Source organism: Lycium barbarum, chromosome 10, assembly GCF_019175385.1.
Source record: "Lycium barbarum isolate Lr01 chromosome 10, ASM1917538v2, whole genome shotgun sequence".
Classification (NCBI taxonomy): domain Eukaryota; kingdom Viridiplantae; phylum Streptophyta; class Magnoliopsida; order Solanales; family Solanaceae; genus Lycium; species Lycium barbarum.
In genome coordinates, this window is record NC_083346.1 from 75,301,571 (window position 1) to 75,311,731 (window position 10,161).

A 10,161-nucleotide genomic window follows, 5' to 3' on the forward strand; every position below is an offset into this window, starting at 1 on the left:
ATCGGTCGGCTGTACCTGCGCGGCATGAAACGCAGCCCCCGAAGAAAGGGGGTCAGTACGGAATATGTACTGAATATGTAAAGCCTGGAGTACAGTAATAAAATCATAATCGGAACAGAACGTACAGAAAATGAGTGTAATGTCCAGAATATCAAATACATATTTACAAACATAAATAGTGTATGCAAAAACATATGCCATATTCGGCCCCCGTTAAGGGACTCGGTGAACAGAATGTGGTCGCCACCCCGACACTGGCGCCACAACACATCATACTCCAGACTAGGGAATAACTCCGTAACATATCATATCATATCAGATGGCCATATCGTATCATATCATATCATATCAGAATAGGCGTACATGGCACAGCATACTCCACAACCCATGTACGTGTATACCTGCCCCCTCACATCGAGGCACGGCGAACAATGCAGTGGAATACGCTTGATAACATATCCTGGCCCGGGCTCAGTGAAGGAAACATTGAGGCATCCACGAGTGGAGTAGTGAGAAACTAAATGCAGTATAAAACATAATACATTTACAAAGACTCGATGGAATATCTCGATAACAAACCTTAATAATGAAATCGCACGATAATCACAGTGCATGTATTTCGGATACCACAATAGGTTACGTAAAAATAATTTTTTCTGGAATCGTTTCCATGTTCCAAAATAGTTTATAAGACTCAATGGAATATTTAAAACAATTGTTGTTTAGTAGTTAGAAGGGTAGTTAAAACGTTCCCGTTTGAAATCGCTCGAAAATAAGTCAATACACAATAGGAGAGGAATCGGGAATAGTGGGCCCACCTCGGGTCAATTGAGGTGGTGGGCTCAAATTATGTACATTAAGCCTATGGAGTCGTCTATGAAGGTGTTAGGGCAATCTCATATCCTCTTAGGTAATTTATAGGCGCTTACACCATTCTTTCAACAAAGCATAGAACATATGATTCAATTCTATTGAATGAAAAAGGGTTAAATTCAAACTTGGATTTCTAGGAATAGAATCGTCCCCGAGGCTCGTATCTAAACCTATTAGGTCTAAGACATGCCAAGAGAAGGAAAGGTAAAGATTTACATACCTTATTCGCTCCTTACGCTTCTCCAACTCAATTCCCGTTTCCTCCAAAATCTACAATTGGTCACAATTACCAAATATCAATTACAAGCCTTTAGGAATTCAATCTTAACTCATACTTGTCTACAGAAATTTGGGCAGCATCTCCCCTATACATACAACATCCCCGAGATTTATCTCGGCCCCAAATATCAACAACCATACCAACAACAATACCAAAAACATCAACAATCGAATTAAAACGCATTCTAGCATGAATAGTATTCTTTTCTACATAGTGCGACAACTTCCAATCTAACTTCGCACTTCCAAGCCAATATCAATGTTTTCATATTCATTTACTAATCAAGATCATTCCAATACAATTCAGAAGTATTTCATATCATTCTACAAAATATTTACAAAATATACAAAAATTCCACCAAAACCATAATTCATCCGAAACTTCTAATCTTCGACATAAATATTCATAACACATTTTCATCTTCCAATTTCATTAACAATAATCATAATTCGCACCTTAACAATTTCATTTTCATCATTACATAAATCTACCAAAAAATCACAAAACTTCCCATAACAACTTAACAACCAATCTTTCATGCCAATATGGACTTGCATCCCTCCAAATTCACCAACCAACATAATAATTCACATTTAGAACTCCACTTCCATAATTACATAAAACTACATTAAAATCACATAATTTCCTATAATCATTTTCAACAATTTTCCATGCCAACTTGAACCATTTTCTTCCATTTCCGTCATAAGGCTTCAACAACACAATTAACATAACAAATAAAAAAATTAATAATCCCTCTTCACCAACACTATTTTCGACCACACATACACATACCCATAACACACAATTTTCACACTTTACATTCCTTTCCACATTCTACAACATATATATATATATATCTTCCAAGACAAAAGGGGTGAAATCTTACCTTTTTCCTCCTAGATTCTTCACTTGATCAAGGTATTAATTTGACGAAATAAGCGGCCTATCTTACGAAATAACTACACCACGTTGTAGAGGGTCCTCAAATTAGTAGAAATACCACAAGAAAATAATTTTTGGAACAAAATTTCAAGGGGTGGGGGTGAAATTTGTGGGTTTTGGCCGAATGGCCTTTAATTTTTGCTCTTCTTCTTTTGTTTTTCTCCTTCTCTTATTTCTTGAATCTTCTAAAGATAATGATCCCCTCTTATTTAATTTATCACATGGAGATTTAATAAGTCCCATGGGCTTGGGCCATGTATGGCCGACCACCCCTATACTCTTGGGCCTCTTTTTCTCTTATTTTTTTTTTAGCCCAATTGGTTATGAATATTGTTTCGTAATTCCCGAAACTAATTTCCAAAATTTCAATTTTGCCCCTAGCCTTCCTCAATATTTCCACATTAATATTTCATGAGCAACACACATATATTAATTAAAATCAACATATGACCTTATTTCTTACAACTCAAGATTATTTTGAATTTTTCCGAATATGCGAAAATACGGGGTATAACATCCTCCCCCCCTTTAGAACATTCGTCCTCGAATGTTAGATTAATCTTATAGGGTCTTGTAAGCATTTAGGGAAGGTTCTTCATATGGGCAATACATATCACTTATTCATTAATCAGCATAATCAGTTACGAAATTTAAATTACCTGTAGGCATAGGAAACAAGTGAGGGTATTTCTTCTTCATCTCCTCTTCAGCTTCCCAGGTCATCTCCTCTCTGTTATTGTTCCGCCACAGTACCTTAACGGAAGCTACATATTTATTGCGCAATCTTCTCACCTGACGATCCAGGATGGCTATAGGTTGCTCTTCGTAAGATAGTTCTTCCGTCACCTGAATATCATCCACCGGAAATATTCTGGAAGGATCACCAACACATTTGCGGAGCATGGATACATGAAATACCGGATGTACTGCTTCCAGATCAGATGGTAGATCTAGCTCGTAGGCGACATTCCCAATCTTTCGAACAATCTGGTAAGGCCCAATATATCGCGGACTGAGCTTTCCCTTTTTGTCGAATCGCATTACGCCCTTCATAGGCGACACCTTCAGAAATACCCAATCACTCACTTGGAACTCCAAAGTTCGACGTCGTTTTTCAGCATATGATTTCTGTCGACTCTGGGCTGCTAATAACCGCTCTCGAATGAGTTTCACCTTATCAACCGCCTGCTGGATCATATCTGGGCTGATTAATTCAGTTTCGCCAACATCGAACCAGCCGATCGGTGACCTGCATTTTCTACCATATAAAGCCTCGTACGGTGCCATCTGGATGCTAGAATGGTAGCTGTTATTATAAGCAAACTCAATCAGCGGCAAGTGATCATCCCAACTACCTCTGAAATCAATAACACAGGCCCGCAACATATCTTCTAGCGTCTGTATAGTGCGCTCGGCCTGCCCGTCGCTCTGAGGATGGAATGATGTACTAAGACTTACTTGAGTCCCCAATACTTCTTGAAATGATCTCCAGAAATTTGCTGTAAACTGGGCACCCCTGTCAGTGATAATAGATATAGGAACTCCGTGAAGTCTTACTATTTCTTTAATATATAGTCTGGCATAATCCTCAGCTGAATAAGTGGTTCTGACTGGAAGAAAATGGGCTGATTTTGTCAGCCTATCAACAATAACCCATATGGAGTCATACTTCCGTGGAGTGCGAGGCAAACCTGTAATGAAGTCCATATTAATTATCTCCCACTTCCAGGTCGGAATTTCCATTTCCTGCAATAATCCACCCGGCTTTTGATGTTCAATCTTAACCTGCTGACAATTCGGGCACTGGGAAACGAACCCTGCGATGTCCCGTTTCATGCCATCCCACCAGTACAGACATCTGAGGTCATGATACATTTTCGTCGATCCCGGATGAACAGAATAATAGGCATAGTGTGCTTCGCTCATAACCTGCTGTCGTAGCCCTGCAACATTAGGTACACAACATCTGCCTCGATATAGCATTATTCCGTCTGGTGTAAACTCGAATGGAGTCTTCTCCTTTTCGTGGGCTGTGTCTCTGTACTGTACTAAAACAGGATCTTCATATTGGTGCCGCTTTATGTCTTCCCTAATAGATGATTCAGAAACCCCTCGGACAGAAATCCTCGTACCTCCAGAATCGGCCAGACGAACTCCAAGATTTGCCAGCTGATGAATATCACGTACTATCTCCTTCCTTTCTGGTCATAAATCTGCCAAGCTACCCATAGACTTGCGGCTGAGTGCATCTGCTACGACATTAGCCTTGCCCGGATGATACAAAATATCAACATCATAGTCTTTCAGCAGCTCCAGCCACCTCCTCTGCCGCAAATTCAGCTCCTTCTGCTTAAAGATATACTGGAGACTCTTGTGATCTGTATATATATCAACATGGACGCCGTATAGATAGTGTCTCCATATTTTCAAAGCATGGATTACCGTTGCTAGCTCCAAATCATGGGTAGGATAATTTCTTTCATGCTTTTTGAGCTGCCGGGAAGCGTAGGCTATAACTCTGCCATGCTGCATTAATACACAGCATAACCCAACGCCGGAAGCATCACAATAAATAACATACCCATTCGGTCCCTCTGGAAGAGTCAGAACTGGAGTTGTAGTCAACTTCTCCTTCAGCAACTGGAATCTTCGCTCGCAAGCATCAGTCCACTGGAACTTGGCTCCCTTCTGAGTTAGCCTCGTTAAAGGCGCTGAAATCGAAGCAAACTTTTTCACAAATCTTCTGTAATATCCTGCTAATCCCAGAAAACTACGTACCTCAGTGGGCGTTGTCGGTCTAGGCCAATTCTTTACGGCCTCAATCTTCTGTGTATCCACCCGGATGCCATCAGCTGCAATAATATGTCCCAAAAATGCCACTGAAGTCAGCCAGAATTCACACTTAGAGAATTTTGCATATAATTTCTGATGCCCAAGTACCGCCCTCAGATGATCTGCGTGTTCCTCCTCTGACCGTGAGTAAACCAGGATATCATCGATAAATACAATCACGAACATATCCAGGAACGGCCTGAATACCCGATTCATCAGATCCATGAATACCGCTGGAGCATTAGTCAGCCCAAAAGACATCACTCTGAATTCGTAATGCCCATATCGGGTCCGGAAAGCTGTCTTAGGAATATCAGCCTCTCGTACCCGTACATGGTGGTAGCCTGACCGCAGATCTATCTTCGAAAAACACTTAGCACCCTGCAACTGATCAAACAAATCATCAATTCTGGGGAGGGGGTATTTATTCTTTATGGTTACCTTATTTAGCTGCCGATAATCAATACACATACGCAGCGACCCGTCTTTCTTTCTTACAAATAATACCGGGGCTCCCCAAGGCGAGGTGCTGGGTCTGATGAAGCCTTTTTCTAATAAATCCTTCAGCTGCTCTTTTAATTCTTTTAATTCTGCAGGTGCCATCCTGTACGGGGGAATAGATATAGGCTGAGTATCTGGCAGCACATCAATAGTGAACTCTATCTCTCGCTCCGGAGGAAGACCTGGAAGCTCATCTTGGAATACATCTGGAAATTCATTAACCACTGGGACTGACTGAAGAGCCGGTGCTTCTGCTTTCAAGTCTTGTACCCGAACCAGATGATAAATATACCCTTTTCTGATCATCTTCCTTGCCTTAAGGTATGAAATAAACTTACCTTTCGGTGATGTTGTATTACCTGTCCACTCTATAACTGGTTCCCCGGGAAATTGGAAAAAAACCACCTTTTTCTGGCAATCAACATTAGCATAACAGGAAGCTAGCCAATCCATGCCCATAATAACATCAAATTCAATCATATCTAACTCCACCAAATCTGCCTTAGTATCTCGGCCACATATAATTACAGAACAATCTTTATATACCTGTCTCGCTATAATAAAGTCCCCAATCGGTGTAGCTACTTCAAATGGCTCTATAGGTTCGGGCGTTATACCAATTTTACTAGCTACAAGAGGAGAAATATATGACAAAGTAGAACCTGGATCAATCAATGCATATACAGACCGAGAGAAAACCAATAATGTACCCGTAACAACATTTGGCGACGCCTCCTGATCCTGGCGGCTGGCCAAAGCATAGATGCGGTTCGAAGGACCGCTAGAACTGGAAACTCCACCACGGCCTCTGCCGCGACCTGCTGGTGCCGATGTACCCGGCCCCGTAGGGCGCATAGCCACCGAAGAAGATGATGACCCAGCGGCTGATCCGGTAGGCTGCGCTGCACCTCCCAAATTACCCTTATACGGGAAATCTCTCACAGTATGGCCCTGGCGGCCACAAGAATAACAAGCACCTCTAGCACGGTAGCACTCTCCAGGGTGGTATCTCCCACAATAAGAACACTGAGGCCTGGGTGGCCTCGTCTGACCGGAACTCCTGTCTACCCGCGAACCTGAAGCCCTAGAGCTCTGGCCTGCTCCTGAATACCCTGGGCTGTCAAATCTCCTGCCTGAGAACTGTGGAGGTGTACTCTGTGTCGGCTGGGAAGAATGCCTGCTAGACTGCTATTGCTGCTGAGGCTGCCTACTCCGAAACTCCCCAGAATACCCAGCTGACCTGGCCCTCTTGGGCTGCCTCCGGTCCTGACCCCTGTCGGGCTGATGCCCCTTATGCCGGTCCTCCATACCCTGGGCGTGCGCCTGTATACGGGCAATATCCATCCCGGGCTAAGCGGCCATAACCAGAAAACTATCGACCAAATAAAGGTCCAGCCCCATAATATACCGGTGCATCCTGTCAGTCATAGTAGCTACCATAGCAGGTGCATATCTGGCCAATGAGTCAAACTCCAGACTATAATCTCGGATGCTGCGGCCCCTCTGTCTCCGCAATAAAAATTTGTCGGCCATAGCCCGCCGTAGCTCCGGAGGCAGAAAGTGGCCAAGAAAAGCCTCAGTAAACTCGTCCCATACTGCTGGGGGAGCGCCGTCGCCTCTGGATAACTCCCAGGACTCATACCAATTAGCTGCTACATCGTGCAACCGATATGAAGCCAACTCAACTGACTCGGTAGCAGAATCCTTAATCAACCGTAACGTACGCTGCATTTGCCTGATAAACTCCTGGGGGTCCTCTTCGGGCCTTGTCCTGAAGAACTCTGGAGGATTACAAGTCAGGAACTCACGGGCCCTCGAACTATCATGTTTGTCTGCACGATCACCCCCAAGTCCGTGCCTATGAACCTGCCCTGCTATCAACCTGGTCAACAACTGGACCGCATCCCTCATGGCCCTATCCTCCGCCCCTGGCTGTGGAGCCGGTGGCTCGGGCACTGGAACTCCGGGAGCTGGCGGTGGAGCCGCCCCCTGATCTACAGCTGCTGCTGCTCCAATCCCCTCTGGTGGTGGCGGTGTAGAGGAGCCCTCTGACTGGGGCATAATCTCAGCACGGGCCCTGGTAATCCTCTGGGCCTGGCTAGTCTCTCCCGCTGCTACTGACTTGCCCTTCTGGGCAGCTGTCGCCTTTTTCGGAGGCATGGCTGAAAACATAACAATTCGTTAGGGAGAAGTCATCCTGATAATACAGCTCTATCGCACGATCTAAGAGAAGAAGGAAGGGTAGCATCCTAAATGTCCTGTAGCCTCCTGTTTATAGATGTGGTGCACAACACACCGATAAACAGGACTCTACTAGACACGGTCTGTAGACCCTCCGAGGACGAACCGCTCTGATACCACTTTTGTCACGACCCAATCCCGTAGGCTGCGACTAGTGTCCGTGCTGGACACCCGTACGTACCCAGCAACCCAAACTAGCATTTACACAGAATATACAGATATAGAAGGCAGATAGCGTTACTAATTACCACAGGTAAACAGATATAACGCGGGAAAGCCGATAAGGCTATCGCAGAACATATCAACCCAAAACATATACACAACCCACATGTATGTCTACAGACCTCTACGGAACAATAACAGAATCATAAGATGGGACAGGGCCCCGTCATACCCCTGAATAACATATATATGTACAATAGAAAAAGTCTGTACCAAAATGTAGGCTCCGGACAAGAGAGCACTCCAAGACAGCAGAATAAAATCCTAAGCGGGCGGATCAGTAAATCGGTCGTCTGTACCTGCGCGGCATGAAACGCAGCCCCCGAAGAAAGGGGGTCAGTACGGAATATGTAAAGCCTGGAGTACAGTAATAAAATCATAGTCGAAACAGAGCGTACAGAAAATGAGTGTAATGTCCAGAATATCAAATACATATTTACAAACATAAATAGTGTATGCAAAAACATATGCCATATCCGGCCCCCGATAAGGGATTCGGTGAACAGAACGTGGTCGCCACCCCGACACTGGCGCCACAACACATCATACTCCAGAGTAAGGAACAACTCCGTAACATATCATATCATATCAGATGGCCATATCGTATCATATCATATCATATCAGAATAGGCGTACATGGCATAGCATACTCCACAACCCATGTACGTGTATACCTGCCCCCTCACATCGAGGCACGGCGAACAATGCAGTGGAATAGGCTTGATGACATATCCTGGCCCGGGCTCAGTGAAGGAAACATTGAGGCATCCACGAGTGGAGTAGTGAGAAACTAAATGCAGTATAAAACATAATACATTTACAAAGACTCGATGGAATATCTCGATAACAAATCTTAATAATAAAATCGCACGATAATCACAGTGCATGTATTTCGGATACCACAATAGGTTACGTAAAAATAAATTTTTCTGGAATCGTTTCCACGTTCCAAAATAGTTTATAAGACTCAATGGAATATTTAAAACAATTGTCGTTTAGTAGTTAGAAGGGTAGTTAAAACGTTCCCTTTTGAAATCGCTCGAAAATAAGTCAATACACAATAGGAGAGGAATTGGGGTACATTAAGCCTATGGAGTCGTCTATGAAGGTGTTAGGGAAATCTCATATCCTCTTAGGTAATTTATAGGCGCTTACACCATTCTTTCAACAAAGCATAGAACATATGATTCAACTCTATTGAATGAAAAAGGGTTAAATTCAAACTTGGATTTCTAGGAATAGAATCGTCCCCGAGGCTCGTATCTAAACCTATTAGGTCTAAGACATGCCAAGAGAAGGAAAGGTAAAGCTTTACATACCTTATTCGCTCCTTACGCTTCTCCAACTCAATTCCCGTTTCCTCCAAAATCTACAATTGGTCACAATTACCAAATATCAATTACAAGCCTCTAGGAATTCAATCTTAACTCATACTTGTCTACAGAAATTTGGGCAGCATCTCCCCTATACATACAACATCCCCGAGATTTAACTCGGCCCCGAATATCGACAACCATACCAACAACATCAACAATCGAATTAAAACACATTCTAGCATGAATAGTATTCTTTTCTACATAGTGCGACAACTTCCAATCTAACTTCGCACTTCCAAGCCAATATCAATGTTTTCATATTCATTTACTAATCAAGATCATTCCAATACAATTCGGAAGCATTTCATATCATTCTACAAAATATTTACAAAATATACAAAAATTCCACCAAAACCATAATTCATCCGAAACTTCTAATCTTCGACATAAATATTCATAACACATTTTCATCTTCCAATTTCATTAACAATAATCATAATTCGCACCTTAACAATTTCATTTTCATCATTACATAAATCTACCAAAAAATCACAAAACTTCCCATAACAACTTAACAACCAATCTTTCATGCCAATATGGACTTGCATCCCTCCAAATTCACCAACCAACATAATAATTCACATTTAGAACTCCACTTCCATAATTACATAAAACTACATTAAAATCACATAATTTCCTATAATCATTTTCAACAATTTTCCATGCCAACTTGAACCATTTTCTTCCATTTCCATCATAAGGCTTCAACAACACAATTAACATAACAAATAAAAAATTTAATAATCCCTCTTCACCAACACTATTTTCGACCACACATACACATACCCATAACACACAATTTTCACACTTTACATTCCTTTCCACATTCTACAACACATATATATATATATATATATATTTCTTCCAAGACAAAAGGGGTGAAATCTTACC